Source organism: Muscardinus avellanarius (genome assembly GCF_963383645.1).
Source record: "Muscardinus avellanarius genome assembly, chromosome: 2".
Lineage (NCBI taxonomy): Eukaryota > Metazoa > Chordata > Mammalia > Rodentia > Gliridae > Muscardinus > Muscardinus avellanarius.
The window spans coordinates 193,493,916-193,517,732 of NC_137787.1; positions in this window are offsets into that span (position 1 = coordinate 193,493,916).

The window sequence follows — 23,817 nt, forward strand, 5'->3', positions numbered from 1 at the left end:
TCTCAGCCTCCCAAGGACTGGGGTTATAGGTGGGTGCCACCATGCCTAGCCTGTAACTAAATTTCAATTTTTAAAAATGTCCTTCTTGGTGTAGGTTTGGAGGTATTCGTGGCTTACAGATTAATGGCATCATGGATAAGAAGTCAGACTTGGAGCAAACACAAGCTACTCTCTTTTGCCTGAGGCTTTATTAGACAGACAGCAAAATGCCAGGCTAGCGCCAGAAGCTGGCTGGGCTCCCACTCTCGCCACTTGGCAACTACCTAACTCCTTCCTCAGCAGAGTCGGGTAAAAGTATCAGAGCCAGTGGTGAGAAACAGAAGAATGGAAGCGATTGTCAAAACACAGGCAAAGTCCACCAGATTCGGAACAAAAGACCTGGCCGGTCGGCTTCAAAGCCCAATACCCAGGCGTCTGGAGGATGACAGCATTAGCTACACAGCACCACTGCAATGCTCCGCTGGATTCCTGTAATCCTCGCAACAAGCCCAGGAATCGGGCACTGTTACCACATCCTGTCCCAGATGGGAGAAGTTCAGACACAGAGGATTAAACACCAGCCCAGGAAGCTGGACTGATGCATGAGGATCACAGGTTCAAGGCCAGCCTCGGCAACTTAGCTAGCCCCTCAGCAACTTAGCAAGACCCTGTTTCAAAGTAAAAATGGAGCCAGGTGTGGTGGCGCACACTTGTAATCCCTGCGCTTGGGAGGCAGAGACAGGAGGATCACGCAGGTTCGAAGCCAGCCGCACTGGTGTAAGAGACCCTGTTTCAAAAATATAAAATAGGTCTGGGAGTGTAGCCCGGAGGTAAAAGGGCTTCCAGGAACACCAGTACCACCAAAAAAAAAAAAAAACCCAAAGTAAAAATGAAATAGGGTTGGAAGTGTAGGCCAGAAGTAGAATGTCCATGGGTTCAATCCCCAGGACCCAAAACAAACACAGAAAAGCCCCAAGAGCAGATGCGGCTGGCCAGTGACAGAGCCAGGTGGCAGAGCGGGCCTCCTGGCTGCCAACCCACGTCCTGCCCATGCCCATGAGGCAGGACCGACCAAAATGACTTACAATACTTAGCATATCACAATGATTAGCATATTTTAATGATTAGTATACCTTCAGTCCACATTGGCTGGCTTGTGCTATCCGTGGTCTTTTTAACAAAATGCTTTTTCCCATCAGTGTTTAAGGTCTTGAGTCTGTGCCCCACACAGACGAGTTTTAGCTGGCTGAGGATGGTAACTAGATACCGCAGCTCAACCAGTACCACGGAGCTTGCATCAAAACCAAGGCCAGATCTAGGCCTTGCAGCAATGACCCTCTGCTCCAGACCTGCGAAGACACCCCGCCCCAGGCCTCCACGCAACAGGGCTTCCAAGAAACACCGCTGCTGCTGCAGAGGCAGTGCTGCATTTTCACTGGTCTAGAATCAGTTAACTGAACATTTGCTCCAGTGCTCTCCAACTCACCAAACCAGCCAGGAATGTGGTCTGGACTTCCCGGGGGTATTCTCAAGGATACTTACTTAGTCTTCCTTTTCCGCTTCCCTCAACTCCAGGACGTGAATGTTCCTGCCTAAAAAATAGCAGACTGGTTAATGAAAAACACATCTGGTCTCCCCAGTGTAGAAGTCTCCACACCCGCCTTTGACTCAGGGCCCTGCCACGTGTAATCTATGTTGAAAGTTCAGAAAACGATGCCACCCTGGTCCAGGAACTGGAGTTGGGAGTGGGGACCCATGCAAAGCCTCTCACGCATATGGAATCAGTTGCTATTCCTCTAAAGCTCGGAGTAGACATGCAGGGTAACACTGTATGTGGAATCCCACCTGTCACCAGGGGATGCCGCACATTAAATTTAAGACATTCTTTCATTTTGCATGCAAGAAAGAACAATTTTCAGTCCAATACCAGGTGACACTTTGCCTTGTAAAATTACTCCTTCCTCAGAATAATTTATTTTTCCCCAGAGACAAGATTAAAACACAAGCTAGACAATAAAGACTGTAATCTACTTAGTGTCTATTATTAGTTTGATATATCATGTGTTTCTATTACACATTCCTATTTATTAAAGAATTGGACAAATTTTTTTATGATTCCTTGTTAGTATCCCTCAAAAATAATCTCCAACTGTTCATTTAAACAGGTCTTTACCTTACAGAGCAGAAGAGATTTGAGGCTTCCGTGCACATTTTAATCCCCAGGGTCTTATATAGGTCTGCACCTGAGGGGATGAGCTTTTCGTGAACAAAAGCCAGCCAGTAGGCGCTCAGGTTATTTAGAGTAGCATTACCCACCAGTGCTCAGAGACACACTGCTTTGCTAACCCCCCCTCCCGACACACAGAGTCCTTGCAGCATGAAATGGAATTGCCTTCCGAAGATCTGGAAATATCACTCCAGCAGAACAGAGGCTTCCCCATGGTATCCCCTCGCCGTGGTGTAGCTGGAAATGTAGGCGTCTATTTCACTTTTTTAAAAAGCGGTGATTGGGCAGTTGGGGTTGTCAACAGATCTGCAAACTGCTCATGGGACAATCCGTGTGGTTCAAGGGAGGGAGAGCCTCCCGCAGACGCTGCCCTGGACCTGCGAGTAGCAGCCAGAAATAACAGGCTGCTCGACGGAGGGGAAGGGAAAGGGTTATGGAGGAGAAAGGAAACCAGCTGCTCCTTAGAAGAGAGGTGAGCAGAAGGCGGCCCGGGGCGCCTAGCAGGGCGGCCGCAGCAGGACATCAGAAAGCTTGCCCTTGTGGTTTCTTTAATTGAAAGGGACAGCCGAAAGGAAAGGAGTAAAATCATGTGTTCTTCTTATGAAGTTCAGAAACCCTTAAAATAGAATATGGGTCCCAAAAAGTAAAGCCTCAGGCAAATGGGAGTTAATTATTCTTACTTATGACAGGCTATGGTTAGCCAGTGAGTTGAATGGCTAGAGATTTAGATATAGAAGCCAGACTTTGTTTGTTTTATCAAGCTTTGAAACTCGCTTCTCTGCCGTTGCCAATTCCTGTTCTTTGCAGCAGCTTCTTTAAACTCAGGAGTTTCACCTGGCCCTGCTGTGGTCCCACAGTGACCAGGTCTTCATTTTGCTGCTTGAGTGAGGGGACCTGGCAGTTCTCCAAGCTCTCTTCTACTGCCCTCTGCCGGTGAGCCCACCATGGCGGCTTCCTGCGTTACTGGCTCTTCTTTAAACCAGGTGTCATCCACCCAACAAGAAGTAGGAAAAACATAATCATCACTGCAATTTGAATTTAAGAACTCTTAAAAACCTCATTGCAATGCATATGAATATATATGTGCACACACACACATGCATGCACACACACATATGTATATATTCTCTCCACCCCTCCTGTTCCTCTTTTTCTCATTCTGAAAATTTTAAAATGAGGCAAAAGAAAAAAATAAAATATTTGTCAACTCTTTTAATCTTACTATCAAAAAAATAAGCCGGGCTACTATTATTTTTCAATTTTAAGACTTTTTTGTATATACTTTTTGGCATAAAGTATTAAAACACTTTTACCGAGAAAGAGTAGAAACATGTACCTCTTTCACCTAGTCGGTTTATTTACTTATTTTATTTTTAGCGTTCTACCACTGAACCACAGTCCCAGCCCTGTTTTAAGAATTTCTTTTTAATCCTTTCTTCCAAAGCCATCTTTTAGGCAGCTTCTTTAAGACATAAATCAGAACTCTATTTCTGGAGCAGGAATGAGTTAGGTCAGAGGTTCCTAAATATTAGACTGTCCACAGCAACATCAGAATTTCCTGGATACTTTTAGCCACATGGACTCCAGGCCCCTGGAAACTCTTGTGCAAAGGTTTGAAGTGGAGCCTGGAAGTTTGAATTCCTTGTCCAAGACCTGTTCCCAGGCATGCTGGAGCAGCTGGCATGTGTGTTCACAGCATTTGTCGCTGACGGTGAACTTTCATGCACCTGAGCATCCTCAGGAAGATGCCCAGGGGTCCAGGGCAGGGACATGCAAGTTTTTTTATATTTATTTATTTATTTATTTATTTATTTATTTATATATTTATTTATTTTTGTGTGTGTGGTGCCAGCTTTTAATGGGAGTACAGAATTCTCCTCTCAGGGATGGGGGCCAGTCCACTCGACTGGCGAGACTGTCTGAGGCCATCTCAGACCATCTGAGAACATCTGAGGCCTCAGAGGTCTCGGGGGTGGGACTAAGCATGGGAACGCTGCTTCTCTCGATACCGCAGACGCTCCTCCAGGGTTCCACCTCCTGCAGGGAAGGGGGAAGGGACCTGACTTGTCATCCCGGCCTTTTGGTGATAATGGGCGGAGACTGAGTCTAAAGCTACTTCCTGCTGTCAGGGGGTATCATAAGGGGCCTCTTGGCCGGGAGAGGTGGGGTCCTCCAGAAGTGGGCAGGTGGGAGTATGGCTGCAGCAGGAGTCGAAGGTTACCCTGGAGAGCTTGGTGATGTGCGCTGGAGGAGACTTTAACAGCCGAGGAGCACAGTGGGGTGTTGTCAGGGCTGGATGGGAGTCAAGATCGCAAGTTGTTTTTAAATAGTTCAGGAGGCGCTGGGCGTGGTGGCGCATACATGTAATCCCCGCACTTGGGAGGCTGAGACAGGAGAATCGCACAGGTTCGAAGCCAGCCCCAACTACTGAGTGAGGCTCTCAGCAACTTAGTGAGACAGTGTTTCCAAATAAAGTATAAAATAGGTCTGGGAGTATAGCCCAGAGGTAGAAAAGCCTCTGGGTTCTACCCCAGTACCACAAAATAAATAAATAATAAATAAATAGTTCAGGCGCCAGCCCATGAAGAGGGATTAGGCCTTCTTCTGGGAATCCACTCCCAGAGAGGTGAGAATGTCGCTGGAGAACTAGATTGATTTTGTTATTGTTTGTACTGGGAATTGAACTCAGGGACATTTTACTTCTAAGCAACACCCCCTTCCCCAGCACTTTTATTTGTTAAATTATTTATTTATTTATTATGGTCCCTGGATGGAACCCTCTGAGCTATACCTCCAGCCTGATTTTTTATTCTTTATTTTGAAACAGGGTCTCACTAAGTTGCAGAGGGCCTCACTAAGTAGCTGAGGCTGGCTACGAACTGGGTTCTCCTGTTTCAGCTTCTCAAGTACTGGGATTAAAAGCATGCGCCACCACGCCTGGCTTATTTTTAAATTTTGAAACAGGGTCTTTCTTCATTACTGAGGCTGGCCTCAACCTGCAATCCTCCTGTCTCAGCCTCTCTAGTACTGAGATTACATGTGCGTGCTAGCACCCCCAGCTGAACTAGATGTTAAGAACACCAGGAACTAAAAACAACAGACAACTGTCTTATTTTCAGCATGTTATGCAGGAAGCCTTTGGTCAGCATGGAATCATGTAAGTTCACAGCTTTGGGCTCAACTGTCTGGTCACACTGTGGCCCAAAGGTCAGAATGTTTCCATCAAGTGATGCAGGGCTGTGACGATGTGTCCTCCTCACTGGCACACTTCTGGGGGGGCCCTTGGGAGAGTCAGAGGAAGGAGCCATTGTGGGAGGTGGAGACTGAGACTGACCAGCTCAACCAGCTCAGTAGAAGCTGTCAGGCCAGACCCAGAGAGCCTGGGGGCAGGAGTGTTCAAAACTCAGGCAACGATGAAGTCCTATATTTAGTGCTCTCTCTTACACACACACACTCATGAAAGAACCAGCTTGCACAGATCAAATCGCTCTTGTGGAGAAGGGAGATTTGTAAACAAACACTTGGTCAGATGTGTGGGCATGGAAGAATTTAGTTCTGATTCATTTTAAATGTTCTTTATGTAATGACAACATTGTCTGTGATGGGGTAGGCATATAAATGAAAGTCTAATAGGTCCAGAAACAGCAAGGGAAGCTGGAGTCATTTCACTTTAAAAATAGCACACTCCTGTTCCGAGCACTTGAGTTTCATGCTTGACCATGTGCGGCAGTCCACAAGTTACCTGCCCTATAAAATAGCTCTGTCAGAAACCAGCGAGTTGGCTAGACTTCCGGGAAGATGGCGACCGAGAAAAGTGGGGCTTAAGAGCCCCGCTAACAACTAATCTCCATTACCACAAAATCAGTGCCTTTCATAGCCAGAAAACACCATCACCAGAAACAAAAAAATCACCAGGCTCCAGAGAGAAAGCGGACTGAGAACAGAGCTCAGAGCCACAGAGGAGATAACCGGCCTCATGTGCGAGGACGCGGGAGCAGCGCCATACTGCCGGCGGCAGCGGCAAATTCACCGGACGGCTACAGCAAGCCGAGGTGAGCCGCTGCGGAACAGCCAGGCGGGATTTCTCGCTGCAGGTAAAATCTAAAGCTCCCAGTGGCTGAGCTCAGCACACACCGCAGGGATTGAGAGTGGAAATCAAAACCAAGAAGAAATACGCCAGCCTCATGGCCAAGGGCATGGCAGCGGCGCCATATTGCCACCGGCGGCAGCAGCAGAGAATTCACCGAATCCAGTACAGCTACATCTGCGTACTCAAGAACAGTGAGTCAAATTGCAGGCCACAGAGGAGAAATCCCAGTACTGTACTCCCTGGGACTTGACCCAGTGGGGGAGGGGCGGTGGCAGAGATATCACACCATAGGAGAACGTGCAACCTGGCACCCCCCACAGTCTAAAGCAGCTTCTATCGACTCTCTGGGTCGGAGACTCTGTGATACAACCCAGTAAAGGAGTAGTGGGGTCTGAGATACTACAGACTCGAGATCCAGAACACCTTAAGTGAAGTCATAGAGACCCAAGGGAAGAACCCAGAGAAGGCACAAACTTCCGAAATCATGGGAAAGAGGAATAATACTGGAGCAATGAATGCCCACAACCCCACAACATCAGAACCCGATAAAACAGAAAATCAGAGATTTCTAGAAGATCAAATCAGGAAAATAACTGTAGAAATAATAGAGGTGCTTCGAAAAGAACTCAGAGCCAAAAAGAGATAAAGGATGCAATTAATGAAGTAAAGGCCTCAATTCAAAGCACAAACAACCGATTAGACCACATGGAGAACAGAATCTTGCTCTTAGAAGATGATCATTCCAAAAATGAACGCATAGTTTCTAATCTAATAGTTTCTAATCTAGGAAAAAATATCCGACAGCAGGAATCTGATATTGAAGAAATATGGGCCCATTTTAAGAGAGCTAACCTAAGAATAATTGGAATAGAGGAGGGAAAAGAAAGTGAAACCAAAGGGATCAACAATCTCTTCAAGGAAGTAATAGCAGAAAATTTTCCAAACATAGAGCAAGAGGTCGATACACAGGTCCAGGAATCTTATAGAACTCCCTTTAGACAGGATCGGAGAAGAGGATCCCCACGCCACATAATTGTCAAAATGACCAATGTGGAAGACAAGCAGAGAATCTTAAAGGCAACAAAAACAAAGGGCCAAGTGACATTCAGAGGCAAACCAATTAGAATCACTCCAGACTTCCCAAACCAAGTCATGAGCGCCAGAAGGGCTTGGAGTAACATATTCCAAACTCTGAAAGAAAACAACTTCCAGCCAAAAATTTCCTACCCAGCAAAACTTTCTATCAAATTAGATGGAGAAATAAGAAGCTTCCATGACAAACAGAAACTGAAGGAATTTTTGTCTTCAAAACCAGCACTAGAGAAAATACTCAAAGAGATTAACTACAAAGAAGAAATAGGTAACACACACCAGAACCAGAGAAACAAGAGTTTCCATCCAACAGTCAACTAAGATTGGTTATCTGTGGAGATTCATTACTTATGTTAGTCTTTTACCTATCTCTAAATGGTATTGTTTGCCTTTATTGTTGTTAATTTTTAGGATTTCTAGTTGGAATATTAATATACCTTCAGATATAGCATTTGGAAATATTTTATCCCATTCTATTAGTAACTGTTAACTCTGTTTACATTGTCTTTGGATATACAATATTTTTTTATTTTTTAGGGAGTTTGTATACTCTTCTGTTGCCTGTGCCATTGAAATCATATCCAAGAAATCACTGCCAATTTCAGTGTTGCGAGGTTTTATGACCCAGACTTTCTTCTAAAAGTTTATAGTCTTAAGATTTATATTTAGGTCTTTTATCTATTTTGAGTTAATATTTGTATATGGGATTAGGTAAGGGTCCAACTTTATTCTTTTCTATGTAATTATTATGTTTCAACAATATTTAGTTAAAATATTATTATTTCTACCACCAAATGTTCGTGGAAACCTTGTCAAAAATAACTTGACAATATAGGGAAGAATTTAGCTCTAGGCTTTTATTTAACTCCAATGGTTTATATATCTGCCTTTAGAATAGTACTACACTGTTTCAATTATTGTAGCTTTATATGGTTTGAAATCAGAAAATATATATCTTCTAGCTTTGTTCTTTTTCAAGATCGTTTTGGGTATCTAGAGTCCATATTCCATATTAGGATAGAGGTTTTTTTTCTGAAAAATAAATATATAAATATATGATAGTTTCACCTAAAAAAATAGAAAAAAAATTCTCTGGTAAGAAAGAAAGTAAAAAGAAATATTGAAATGTTTGTTATCTTTAAGTCATCAAAAGCTTGGTATCAGACAAATGAAACTGTTATGTGAGATTATCATTTTTAATTTTGGATAAATTGCTATATTACTAGATGTCAACCACTAAGCCAAGCATGGGAGGGAGGGATGGGGAGAGAATGGGGTGGGGATTGGGTGGGGGCTGACTGGGCGATGTGTGCATGTATGTCTACAAAAGTTTGTATCCCACTATGATGTATGAATACATTGCACCAATAAAAAAAAATAAAAAAATAAAAAAAAATAAACCAGCGAGTTGCCCAGATGGGCTTATGTGTGCTTTAAAGAGTATTAGATATATTTAACTGTTTGTTTCTACTTTCCAATTTTTCCCCAATCCAGTTCTGAGAGCAGATTTCTCCTCAAGTGACTTTTATATTGTAATCTATGTTGATGATGATACTGGGAATGGAACCCAGGGACATTCTACCTCTGAACTACACCCCTAGCCCTATTTTTTTATTCTTTATTTTGAAACAGGATCTCACTAAGTAGTTGCTGAGGGCCTTACTAAGTAGCTGAGGCTGTTCTCGAACCGTGATCCTCCTGTCTCAGCCTCCCAAATGCTGGATTACAAACGTGCGCCACCACGCCTGGCTTCTATTATATTATTAAGTAGGTTATTATTATAATCTCCAACTGTAACAGCATACAAATCAGAATTGACAATCTTCAGGGTTTGTGACATCGAAACAGCCAAGAATGCTTTGGGGCTGAGCTGTAAGCCTGGGGTACTCATTACATCAGGAATCTCATGCTTGGCAGGCAGAAGTCATGAATAAAAGACGTCTGGGAAGGAGGGAGTCAGGAGGGAGCCCGGGGAAAGGCCGCCTAGCCTGTGTGGCTGTGTGCACGTGGCCACTATCATATGAGCCACCTAATGATGTGAGACTCTAATGCACCCATACAAGAATAGAAAAGTAATAAGAGCATTAAAAAAAAAAAGAAAATGTCTTCAAAATAAAGCACTAGCTTTGTAACAGCGTTTCTTCTGCCTTACATTTTAATGGGTGGCAGCTCTCTGAAGCTCACCTTAACTCCAGGACAAATAGAATCACATAAACTTACCAGTATAGAAACAGTATCTCTTCACAGTTACTCAATTTTGAGAATAAGAATATACATAGAGCTTAATTCCAATTTTACTGTAAGATCTGTGACCAAAAAAAATTATTACAATAGAAACAGCTATGCACATTTATTCTGTAAAACAGATATGAGTGGCCAAGACCGGCCGCTGGTATTCTTGGCCCCGGGGCTGCGTCCGCTGGTGACTCTGCCAGGCTCAGCCACCTGCTCTCTGCACGTGGCCCTCTGCAGCTTGGAAATGGCATTTTTAGGGTGGACTTAGCTGTCTAATCACGCTCTGATTTTAGCAACAGTGGGTGACCTCTGTTGAGAAAGGTAATTTTTTCCCAACTGATTTCTATTAGGAAAGAATGTGTTTACCTGATGGGACTATTCTGGGATGTTCCCTAGTACATAATCCCTTTCATTCTTTTCCCCGTGTAGGGTAGACTCAATCTGAGACACGTACTCTATAAAACTACGCTGTCAAAGTCTGGAGGAGCCGGATGTAGTGGTGCACATGTGTAATCCCAGTACTTGGGATGCTGAGACAGGAGGATCATAGGTTTGGGGCCGGCTTCAGAAACTTAGGCCCTCAGAACACCTATTTCAAAAAATAAAACCCTATTTAAAAAAAAAAAAAAAAGGACTGGAGGTGGAGCTCAGAGTTAAAACACCCCTGGGTTCAATCCTCAGAAACACACATACACACACATATTAAATAGTGCTGGGGGTGTAGCTCAGAGGTCAAATGCCCCTGGATTCATTTATGTGTGCTGGGAGGCTGAGGGAAAATGTTCAATTATTTTTTTAAAGTTTGAGGGAAAGTTGCTGAATTATTAAAATCTCTGTCTAGATAGAAGGGGCGAGAGGAGCCAGCTTCTCCCCGGGGACTTTGTCCTTTCACTCTCCAACTTTGTGTCCTCAGACAAATCACCTACTCTCTAAGGCTCATTCCCTTCCTCTGTTAGGAGCAGCAGACCTTTGGAGCCGTTTCATAAAGCCGCCTTGGTAGCTATTGCCCCACAAAGCTGCCCAGGGCCCAGAGGGCTTCTATAATAAGACGAAGCCACATGGGACAGAGCACTGAGGTGGGGTCTCACTAGCACGCGCCATCCTAGTGCGTATGGCCATGTGGCTCGCCCTGGCCACAGCACGGTGATGATAACATGCAGAAAAGTAGAGGTGCAGCCTGGGTGGCCGGCAGGAGGTGTTCAAGATCAGGAGCCACAAAAGCAAATGATGGTGGTGATCACCATGATAAAGGCTGAGCTTTTTGGGGTTTGTTTTGTTTTTGTTGAGGTATTGGGGATTGAACCCAGGGGCATTCTACCTCTGAGAGACATCCCAGCCCTAATTTTTCATTCCTTTTTTTTTTTTTTTTTTTTTGGTACTGGGGTTCCTGGAAGCCCTTCTACCTCCAGCTACACTCCCAGACCTATTTTTACATTTTTATTTGGAAACAGGGTCTCCTAAGACAGCGCGCGCAGCTGGCTTCAAACCTGTGTGATCCTCCTGTCTCTGCCTCCCAAGAGCGGGGATTACAAGCGTGCGCCACCACACCCGGCTTTTCATTCTTTATTTTGAAACAGGGTCTCACTGAGTTGCAAAGGGCCTCACTAAGTAGCTGAGGCTGTCCGAGAACCGCGATCCTCCTCTCTCAGCCTCAGCTGAATTTTTAAAAATCACTTGTGGTAGGGATATAGTAAGGCATGCCTGTAATCCCTGTACTTGGGAGGGGGAAACAAGAAGGTCCCTGGTCGGAAGCCAGCATCAGCAATTAGCAAAGTTTTGAAATAAAAGATAAAATAGGGGGAGGTTTAGAATGTCCCCGAGTTTACTCTCCAATACAAAAAAAAAAAAAGAAGGTAACAAATATGTTAATCTTAATTCTATCTAGATTGTTGTATTTGGGGTGAGTTTCTTGCTTTATTCTACACTCTTTGGACTTGTCCAGCAAAGTTTATTAAGTCACGGTGCCAGAGAACAGAAAGAGAAACAAAGGAGAAGGGAGAGTCTTCTAAGGGCACAGTTTTCTTCTGAGGGCACATTCTCACACTCGCCCTCTGCGACAGGTTATCAGAACTCCATTCTGTGGCCCTTCGGAGGAGCTTTCTGAAATATGTCTCTGAATTATTCACCAAGAGGGCAGCGGAATATTCTATTTGCCCAGTTCTCCCTGGGTTAAGGTGACCCAAGAGTCCTGCACTGTTTGTGGGTTCCTCGTGCCTGAGGACCAGCAATTCCCCAGGGTGCCCCACACCCTTGCGGAGGAGCAGCCCCTGTTCAGGAAGCAGGACCCAGCGGGGCTCACACCAGGCACTGATAGCACCGAGCCCCAGTGGACAGGCTGCCGGGGCTTGAGAGGGCGTGGGGCAGGAAGACAAAGTTCTGGCAAGAGGGTCCGATGCACCTTTATGAACTGGCTGATTTTTCTATGATGCATGGTCATGGTTGAACTAAGCAGAAAGAAAAAAAATCTATCTTTATTGTTGAAAAAATAAGGTCTCTTTGGGCAATTCCTTCCTATAGTTGATGAGTAGATCTGCAGTCATATAAATCCGAGAGTTTTTAGAATTTGGCACGTGGCCCTTCTCCTGCCGTTACCCATCTCTTTCCCTTCCTGACCTTCCCTCTTCTCTTTTTATTTTTATTTATTTATTTATTTTGTGTGTTTTGTGTTGGTCCTGGGGATTGAACCCAAGGGCTTTCTACCTCTGACCTACATCTCCAGCCCCATTTTATTTTTTATTTTGAAACAAATTCTCACTAAGTTGCTGAGGACCTTCTAAATCGCTGCAGCTGGCCTTGAACCCGTAATCCTCTTTCCTTGGCCTCCCAAGTACTGGGATTGCAGGGATGTGCCAGCACTCTTGGCTTTGTTTTCTTCCTATATTTTACATCAGTGGGCAGCTGTCACATCTAACCCTGCAGGTTCTGCTGGCCCCATAGGCAGGCCCGGAGGCCAGAAAAGTCAAACTCTAGGAGCTACCACCAGCCCCAACTAATTTGCCCATTTCTCATTCTCTCTCTCTCCTCTATTTCTATTTCTATTATTTCTATTTGTATTTCTGCTTTCTTTTTGCTCCCTCCAATTACTTAAAGTTCGCAGGTAGGCATGGTGGTGCACGCCCGTAATCTCAGTACTTGGGAGGCTGAGACAGGAGGGTCGCAGGTTAAGTTCTCCAAGGGGGAAAAAATTCAAACAGGTCGATATTCGACTAATCCTTCCTCACAGCATTAATAGAAAATCCTGAGTGGAAATCAGAAGTCAATCGTCACGTCGGTGCAAGTTGAAACCCTGAATTGCTGGGCAGCTTAAGTGCTTTACACCTGGGCGGAAGATCGGCCGCTGCTTCCAGCCTTGGTCCTCTGCCGGGCCCAGCGGTGATGATGGCGTTACAAGGGGCTCCAAGTAGGATCATCTTGTCATTCCAGACACATGAATCGCTTTAGTGCTGAAATAACAACAGCGCGGCTTCGCTCAGGGAGGGACTGCAGCACGCCTCGACACATACACAATACGCTCAGAAATCGTTGCACATGCAGAGAAAACAACACCCTTATCTCGGTGTCGCTTTGGAGCCCAGGAAAAACAGGACAGAGGATGAGAGTGTCACTACCCTTTCTTACAGAAGAGGGGATAAACGCGATACGATGTGCCTTTCGCCGGGTGTGTGTGTCCCCTGCCCAGGATGTGTTGCCTCTCGCTGACATGCGCGATGAGTTATCCCAACCACTCAAAAGCGTCCACAGGAGAGGAGAGCTTGGACAGTGACCACACCCAAGGAGAGCCTCTTCTTTTTTTAGTTCTCCTGGCACAATGGAAGTGGAAAAATCATAAATCATTTGTAAGTGCTTTCGTACCACCAAACGAATCTTTTATTTAGAATTGAGCTCATTCAGTGTGTGTGTGTGTGTGTGTGTGTGTGGTTTTGGGGATGGAATCCAGAAACATTTTACCTCCCAGCCACAACCCCAGCCCAAGCCCAGTTTTTTATTCTTTATTTTGAAACGGGGTCTTGCTAAGTTGCAGAGGACCTCACTGAGTACCTGAGGCTGGCTGGGAACCTAAGATCCTCCTGTCTCAGCCTCCCAAGCGCCACCACGCCCTGCTGTGAACTCATTCTTACAGACACCCTTTAGGTTGCACCTTCTTCCATTCTCTACATCTTATTTTTTTTAATTTTTAATTTTTTGTAGTACTGGGTGGAACCCAGGGGCATTCTACATCTGAGCTACACCCCCAGCCCTTTTCGATTAGTTATTTGGAAACAGGGTCTCACTAAGTTTCCGAGAGCCTCACTGAATTGATGAGGCTGGCTTTGAACCTGTGACCTTTCTGCCTCAGCCTCCCAAGTACTGGGATGACAGACTGCACCACCACGCCCTGTTCCTGCACTCTTTACAGTGCTCTTCTTTCTAGTTAATGCCTTGTTATTCCAATCCCCATTATACTTAGTTCTTCACATTCTACTTTTCTTGTTCAAGTTACTGGGTATTTCTTCTTCCGGATTGGACCCAAGCAGAAATAGATACAAGCAAAGTGTCTTTTTCAATAGGTATACGAAATTTATCTTTTTCTAGTAAGATATAATTTAGTTCATATTGCTTAGTTCATACAGTATTCTCTGTATCCAGTAGGAATCCACGTGCTACCTGCTTGTACTTTCTGCTCATAAATGGCAGAGGGGATGATTCTCATTGGAGAGAGCTCTACGTAGGGACGCGTTAGTACCCTTGGGGACTCAATCCCCTGGGATCCTTTGAGCTAAGAGTCACTGTGACCTACGACGGTGCCGATGAGTGTCTGGCAAGAGGAGTCAGCCTCCGCCCAGAGGCGCATGTAGAAGTTTTGGAGTTGGACTTCCTGGTGTGACTGACGTGCGTACTTGCCCTTTTTGAAGAGTCACTATTGCACTGCTTGGAATCACCCACCTGACCCATGGAGGCCACTCTGTAGCCCAATCTTCCTGTTCTGGTCTAGGAGTGAACTTCATAACTGACAACGTGGGAAAGCAGAGGTCAGGCAGCCTGGCCCAGCAGCACACTGGCTCTCTGTGGAAAAGTGGCCTCTGGACCTCGGAGGGAAATGTAATGTCCTACTTCTCCACCTGAAGCAAAGATGTGGCTTTGTGGGGCCTCGATCCACAGGGGCTTCCTTAAATGCCTGGCCCAGGTCACTAGTGGCTTGGTGCACACTGGGCTACTGTGGTCGTGCATCCTGGGAACAGCCTGCACAGAGCCAAAACACAGACAGGGTCTCCCTACCAGCCGGCAGGACTCACTCTGTTTTCCTGGCTCTGGCCAGCCCTCCTCCGGGTGCCAATGTCTTATTTTTAGCCACTCTTGGGCTGTTGTCAGTGGCAAAGGGCAGATGTTTGGCCTGCCACTTGGAAAGCTATGGTTTCCATATTAATGACAGCCCTTGTGGTAGGGGGTTGTGATACTGTGAGGACCATCTCACACATGCGAAAAGGAAGGGCCCCTCATAGAGTGAGCTGCTCACGGAGCCTGGGCTGCCAGACTGCCATGTCGCCTGGATCCCTGGTTGGGCTGGACGTGGGGACACGCCCACAGCCTGGGTACCAAGGAAAGGGTCCTGCGTCATGACGGGAGGCTGCAGTGCACGGATGTCGTTTTTGTGCATCCTGGCAGCTTGACGAGCTTGGACCTTTGCCACTTTCATGGGGCTGTGGGTGGCACCTCGCCATTCTTGATGCTTTTCCAGGTACTGGTGCTTCTGTTCAGTTTGGTTAGCCAACTCTGGACATATGATTCTGGTCTTTAAAATTCACCTTTGTCAAATGTATAGCTTTGTGGGCCATCAGCAGTCTGACAACAGTATGCCTGTCATTACACATGCTCTCTACCGATGGACAGATATTTGATGGTCTGTCGACTCTCCCTACTAGCCACAGCATCTGGTAGTGTTGCGTACTGATGTCTCCTAGAGATGTCATTTCAGAGATTTAACTCTGTTTCTCACCTCTTTCTGGTTCACATCCCTTAGCAAAACAGTTTGGTCACTGAACACAGCTGCGAACAGAAAGAGATAATTTCCTCTTGACTGCTTTCTAGACAATGGCCGGGATAAAAGTGGGGTGAGGAGTTTTCAAAATCCTGTTTTGAACACGGAGATTTCACTTCAAGGTTCTATGCTTCCTTCTTTCCTGTTAGAGTAACTCAATATCTTTCTGGTTTTATAATGTTTTTGATGAAAGCTTGGACAGAGGGAGCCTAGGAGAATCAAACTTAGTTCTGGTGTAGATCCTAAATTTCTTACTCTTAAGAACTGGCATTTATTTGAAAGAATTAAGCACTGGTTTTGCCTTTCTGGATAATCAAATAGCCCTAAATGAAGAGGAAAATATTATTTACAAAGAATTCTAGCTAAGAAATGAATAAGGAACGATACAGTCAGAAAATCATCACTTTGCCACATCATGGAATAACTGCGTCAAGCAACCCTTCCCAGCAGGACGGCATCATTTGAGTGGCGGTGGGCGGTAATGGTGGGGTCAGGCTGTTACCACGTGGGTCCTCTGTTCAGTCTCAGTATCACTAAAGATAGAAACCAGGTGCCTATAGCCGGGCGTGGTGGCGCATGCTTGTAATCCCCGCGCTTGGGAGGCAGAGACAGGAGGATCGCGCAGGTTCGAAGCCAGCCACTCGCGTTGGCTTAGGAGACCCTGTTTCCAAATAAAAATGTAAAAATAGGTATGGGAGTGTAGCCCGGAGGTAGAAGGGCTTCCAGGAACCCCAGTACCACAAAAAAAAAAAAAGAAACCAGGTGCCTACTGATGTAATACAATATGAAACACACAGCACCAGCCGTAATGTATACTTGCCAAAAAAAAAAAACCTGAATTTAACCAAGCCCCTAGAAAAACACAAGGAAGCAAAGCAGAAGGTAGTATTCCTTGCTCTTTGGACAAGTAAAGGTCAGTGGGATGAGGAGGGAAGATTCAGTTTGGTTAAAGAGACCTAGAAATCAGAATATCCAGCTGGGCATGATGGTGCACCCCGATAATAGCAGTACTTGGAAGGATGAGACAGGAAGATAGCAAGTTAGAGGCAGTGTGTGGTGACTTAGCAAGACCCTGTTTCAAAACAAAGAATTTTACAGAAACAGTTACGGTTGTAGCTCAGTGGTAGAACTCAACTGCATTCAATCTCTCCAGTGTCATAAAAAAAGAAAGAAGAAAAGGAGAAAATCATAATACCAAATGCAATGAGTGGAGTTTGATATGATCCAAATTTGAATAAATGATCTGCAAAAATATTTGTGAGACAATAGAAAGAATTTTCTTATTGTATGACTGGAAAATGGTTCTGAAGCCAGGTGTGGTGGCACACATCTGTAATCTCAGAACTTGGATGGCAGAGACAGGAGAATTTGCAAGTTCAAAGACAGTGTCAGCAACTCAGTGAAAACCTCAGCAACTTAGTGAGACCCTGTTTCAAAATTAAAAATAATAAAGGGCTGGGATGCAGCTTTGCAGTTTGAAGTTAGAATGCATTTGGATTTAATCTAAGTGAGAGAGAGAGAGAGAGAGAGAGAGAGAGAGAGAGAGAGAGAGAAGATAAGAAAGTTAATTGTTTTTCAATAATTGTTCTTGTTAAGTGTGATAATACTGTGATTATTCTTGCATTTTGTGGAAAAAAGATGTTTTTACATTTTATATACTTAATTATGCAAGAGGGTAAGTATATACTTTCTATAATTTTATTTAAAATACTTTAACAAATAAAAACAGAAATGAATAAGGAAAAATCTTGATAACTTTTGAATATGGGAGAATGACATACAGGAAAAACATATAGAAATACAAACATATCCGGGAATTAGCAGGGTAAAATCCACAATGTTTGACAATCCAACAAACAATTGGAAATTTTAAAATTTTAACATATATACATTATTTTATACTTAGTTTTTATTTATTTATTTTCTTATATTAAGGTTCTGAGATTAGACCCATGGCCTCGTGCATGCTAGGTAAGCTCTATTTCTTTTGTATATATTTAATGTATACAAGATGTTTTGATTTAGTTTTCTTGATATTCATATGCATAGTGAATTATTTACCATAATCAAGCAAATTTATAGTTTTCTTTCTTGAATTCAAATATTTAAATACATCACGTTTTATAACATCAAAAATATGAAGTACTTGGTGATAAAATCTGACCCAAAAAAGCCTTGAATTCTTTTTTTTTTTTTTTTTTTGGTGGTACTGGGGTTCCTGGAAGCCCTTCTCCCTCCGGGCTACACTCCCAGACCTATTTTTATTTTTGGAAACAGGGTCTCTTAAGCCAGCGCGGCTGGCTTTGAACCTGCACGATCCTCCTGTCTCTGTCTCCCAAGCGCAGGATTACAAGCGTGCGCCACCACGCCTGGCTGCCTTGAATTCTTAAAACTGCAAACCATTACTAGAAGAAATTAAAGAAGACCTAAAGAAAACATGCGATAAACAATGTTCATGGATGAAAAGACTCAACATGGTTAAGATGGAACCCTTCTTCCATAATTTCAATAAGTCTACCAAAACCCAGTAGACTTTATTTTTAGAAGTTGATGAACTTATTCTAGATTTCATTCTGAAATTCAAAGGTCCTAGAATAGTCAAAATAATGTTGAAAAAGAACAAAGTTAAAGGATTTATATTATCTGATTTCAAGGCTTTCTACAAACCTCAGCAATATGGCCAGGGTGGTAAAGGCTTCAAAATGGATGGACAGACCAATGGAAACAAACAAAATCAGAGAATCTTACAGTGGAAGACAGCAGTCTCCAGCCCAATAATGGACTCTCCCCAGAAACCAACCATGCTGGCTCCCTGATCTGGAACCTCCAGCCTCTAACTGTGGGTGGTACTTGGTTATAGCAACCTGCAGTAGGATATGTATCTAAACCTGGTAGTTAGGGAAAGGCTGGGACCCATAGCAAGAAAAACTGTCTAAAGATCTCCTACAAGAGGAAAATAAGGGGAGATAAAGGTAAGAAAGGACAAAAGGAATGTCGTGAAGCTAGGCTGGCGTTTCACTTTGTGCTTCACCGGCAGAGTCCCCTGCTCTGTACCCACATCTCAGAGGCCAGCCGTCCAGAGGCCACCGTCCAGGCAAGGAGTGCCAGTGTGTAAGAAGGTAATGGAAGGTGGGAAGTAGGGATCAGGCTCTCTCTCCTACCTGCTTCCAGCCCAGCTCTGGGCTCCCGGGACTACAGGATATCCTGGTGAAAAGATCCTGAGCCAACTCTCAGGATTTGAAAATGCCTCTTCCCAGGTCTGTTCTCCAAAGGAGGACCCAGTAGTGGTCAAGGAATACCTGTGTGTGTTCGTGTGTGTGTGTGTGTGTGTGTGTGTGTGTGTGTGTGCGCGCGCGCGCGCGTGTGTTGGAGAAGTTTAGTGGAGCTCGTGTGCATGCTGGTGTATCCACACCCAGGAACCTGAAGCCACTCGTCCTTGTAGATAGAGCCAGATCCAGGAGGAAGGGCGAGGACTCAGGCTGGAGTCCTGGCCAACAGTGGCCCCACCTGCACCGTCCCTTTCTACAGAAGATCTCCAAGAACTCTGCGTATTCTAAATGCAGGCTTGGGTTTCCAGTGGACTGTGAAGACTCGTCACACTAGAAGGGTAGAACATATTGTATATGGCAGCTTATTGGCTCCCTTTCTAAGCTTTACATATTTAGAAAAATGGTATGTGGTTCTCCCTTTTCAGTCTTGACCTGAACCACATAAATGTTTTGACAGCATTGTACATGGTAAATGAGGCTTAAATTTAGAAAAAAAAAAAAAGACCATGATAGACTGCTGTGAGCTGTAAAGAAAGCCTTTGTGAGAATTCCCTGCATATCATGGCTTTAGTGCTGGAAAGAGACTGTTGAGCTTATGCTAACTAAAAGGTCCAGTATCTTGAGCCAGGCATGGTGGTGCCTGCTTGTGGAAACTGAGGGTCACTTGAACACATCAGGTGACCAGCTTGACAGCATAGTGAGACATCATCTAAGAGACAAATTGAATTTAGAAAGTCCAGATGAACACGGTGGTGCACATCTACAATCCAAGTACTTAGGAGGCTGCGATAGGAAGATCTCAAGTTCATAGCCAGCCTCAGCAACTTAGTGAGGCCCTCCGCAACTTAGTGCAACCTTGTCTCAAAAAAAAGAATAAAATAAAATAGGACTGAAAGCATAGCTCAGAGGTAGAATGCCCCTGGGTTCAATCCCCAGTAACACACACACACACACACACACACACACACACACACACACTCCAGTATCTTTTATTCTGGCTTTATACAAACAGAAAGGAAAGAGGGGTGTCATTAATCTAGTACATCTTGTCCTCTTACAAAACACAGCCCAGGGAGGCCACGATGACAGGCCTGGGCCTGATGCTTTCCCACTTCCCAAAGCTCATGCTGAGCTCAGAGGAGCAGCAGCTTCAGAGAAACAGGACTGTGGAGGGATGTTCCAAGAATGCAGAGGGGAGAACAGAACTCCTGAGACTCTTCCAACTGGAGTAAGATGAATAGGTGCCTCTTTTCTATGTCCAGAAACAGCCTAAAATAAGCACCTTTGAAATCTCACACCTGAGCTTTGAAGATGATGTGACTTGTGTATTCTGTTCTCTCACAATGAAGGGCTTGGACTGAGGGTGGAAACTAGGATTGATTGGCCTTTGTCAACTTTAGATGAGTTATTGGATGTTTGAACTTCTGTGTAAAATGAAAATAATAATACCAGGGTTGGCTGAAAATTAAATGATAACCTATATGTCAAAAATGTTTTGTGGCTGGGCATGATGGCACATGCTTGTAATTCCTGTGCTTGGGAGGCAGAGACAGGAGGATCGCACTGGTTCGAAGCCAGCCTCACTGGCTTAAGAGACCCTGTTTCAAAATAAAAAATATATAGAAAATAGTCTGGGAGTGTAGCCCAGAGGTAGAAGGGTTTCCAGGAACCCCAGTACCACCAAAAAAATGTTTTGTGGGCCAGGCAGGGTGGCACATGCCTGTAATACCAGTACTTGGAGGCTGAGACAGGAGGATTGCAGGTTTATGCCCAGCCTCAGCTACTTAGTGAGGCCTTCCACAAGTGAGTGAGGCCCTGTTTCAAAATAAAGAATAAAAAATAAAACTGGTGGTATATCTCAGAGGTAAAATGCCCCCGGGTTCAATCCCCAGTGCCCCCAAAAAAAGTGCTTTGTACTGCTGGGTGTGGTTGCTCACACCTGTAATCCCAGTATCTGGAATGCCAAGACAGAAGATTACAGCTTTGAAGTCAGTCTATATAACTTAACAAGACTCTCAACAATGTATTGAGATCGTGTTTTAAAAATAAAAAAACTGAGGATGGAGCCTGGAGGTAAAATACACCGGGGTTCAATCCCCAGTGCCAAATAAATAAGTAAATACATACATACATACATACATACATACATACAACAAGAGACTTCTTTCAGGGATGAAAGGAGAAGAAAGAAAGAAAAGAAAGAAAGAAAGAAAGAAAGAAAGAAAGAAAGAAAGAAAGAAAGAAAGAAAGAAAGAAAGAGAATGGAGAAGGAAGAAAGCAAGGAAGGAGAAAAGAAAGAAAAGAAAGGAAGGAAGAAAGGAAAGAAAGAAAGAAAGAAAGAAAGAAAGAAAGAAAGAAAGAAAGAAAGAAAGAAAGAAAGAAAGACTGACTTCTTTTGGGGAGTGCAGTTGAAATCTGCCAGGTGTTGCAGGCACCACACACTTCCAGGCCTCTGAGGTGTACCCCTTGAGTGACTGTGGGTATGGACCGGTTCTTTGCTGGTGGGGAGCTATGCTTTGTTTCTTCACATCCACATCGATATCCTGCTTCAAAAACCTGTGCTGAGCTCAGGCTCCAGAGCCTGCCTATGTGGTGCCCTTCCTGCCCTCCTCCCGTGTGTACCTGGGCAGCTCTAGACCTTCAGAGGTGGCCCCGGAGCCAGGGCCCCCAGCTGCTCAGAGGAGAAGGCACCAGGTGTCCCCTACACAATGGCTAAATCTTTCCTGGCACAGGCAGCCACTGTGGATGCCCCTGGGGAGAGGGAGAAGCACCTGGCACCCAAGCAATTCCCCATCCTTACCCTAGCCTCCTATGGCAAAACCCTATGTAGCTCTCAAATCTCCTTTGTGAGGCTGGGTAGATAGCCAGCCCCCTTGATATCTCAGAGGGAATGGTCTAGGGGGACCCTCCCCAGCAGACAGATCCTTCTTCTCAACAGGTGGTGGTTTTGAAGGATCCATTGTTTTGGGTGTGAGGATAGGTGCTGACTGCCCTGGCAGTGTCTGGGACTGCCTCCCAGCAATCTCACTGTATATATTATTTAGACAGCTCGGGTCAAAGGCATTCCTCTGATGGTAATATTTGCTGCAATTTCTAGGGAAGATGATGAAAGGATTTGTGTTTCTCAAAGCTCCAAGTTTAGGCTTGACCCCCACAGCACGGATCCCTGCCACAGTTCTCACCTGAAAGTTAGAAAAGCAGAGGGTGGCCCCCCACCCCCTGCCAGCCCCTGTGAAGCTTCCTGAGCAGGTGCTTTTGACAAACTTTCTGTTCTGTCTCTGATTCTGTAACAACCTTGTGATATGCCTCTCTTTCTTTCTATTTATGTTACTTCTCCCTCTGCCCTTTCCTGGTGCCCCAGTCACTGGTTGAGCTCTGATGAGCGCTCTCACTCTTTTTCCTTGTACATCTCTCCAAGCCTCTGGCTGCTCATTATTGAGGCCCAGTGCATTCCCCAAACTCTCATCTTGCTGAGCAGATGTTTGCCAGCTGTTTTGGTTGCTAGCTGTGGAGGAGCTGGGAAGAGCGCCCTGCATCTCCTTTGTCCTTTTGAGCCCCCACCCTGGCTCTTTGCCCCATCTTCAAGTTAATTATCTCCTTTGTCATTTCCATTCTGCTGAATGTATTCCATTGAATACATTTTTAAACAACAATTTTTCAGTTTTAAAATTTCCAGTTGATGCTTGAATGAGCAATTCTGAACACTCTTGAAATGAGGAGGAGGAACAAAGTCTCAGGAAAGAAGTAGAAGAGATAAAGAAGAGACTGACTGTTTATTTCTCAAATGTTCATAATTGTTCCTGGAGCATTTTATGATGACCATGACTGTTTGAAAATTCTTGACAGATTCTTTTGTTGTTGGTGGTGATGGTGGTGGTGGAACTGAGGATTAAACCCAGAGGCACTCTACCTCCAAACTACATCCTCAGCCCTTTTTGTTTCTTTGTTTTGAAACAGGATCTTACTAGGTGTCTGAGTCCTCTAAGTAACCATCTCTCCACTTTCTACATAGGAAAAGAGCCACCTTGTTTCTTCAAGGTGGTAATGAAAGCCTACTTGCCACCAAAGTTTCTGTGAACACCTTTCCCACAGCCTGGCAGTGGGGGAGAGTGGGTGACCTCAAGGGTACTGTTCAAAGAAGGACTAGGGTAGAATGTGTTTACTACAGCTTGTCTAGAACCAGAAGTTATGGACCCTACACTTTGATCTGGACAACTAGAAGGTTGGCGTTAGCATCAACTGATATGGGAAGACTCTGGGTAGAGTAAGTTTATACATGAATATCAGCACTTCAGTTTGGGTAATTGAACTCGAAGTATCTGTTACTCAAAGAACAATACTGAGTAGGTAATTATGCAAGTTGGGAATTCAAGAGAGATATTTGGTTTGGTGGTGTAAATTTGTGTGTAATCCAATACATAGAATATGTTTAGAGCTATGGTACTCATGATCACAAGTGCAGAGGAAGGAAGAGTTGCAACCAGCAAATGTAACCAAGAAGCAGAAGCCAATGAGATAGTGGAAAAGCCAACATCTGTAATGTTACATAAATTAATTGAAGAAAAGTGTTTTAAGAAGAAGGGAAAGACTGCCTTTGTCAAATAATACTACTCAAAGATGACATTTGTGGATCTAGCATTGAAGTTCCTTTCTTAGAACTGGGGATTAAACCCAGGGGCATTCTATCTCTGAACTATACCCCCAGCCCTTTATATTTTTGAAACAGGGTCTTGCCAGTTGCTAAGGGTCTAAGTTGCTGAGGCTGGCCTTGAACCTGTAATCTCTTTCTGTGTCAACTCCCAAATACTGGGATTATAGGCATGTGCCACCATGCCTGGCTCCAGCATTTAATTTTACAATGTAGAGGTTGCCAGTGTCTTTGATAAGAAAAGTTTAAGTGGAGTGGCAA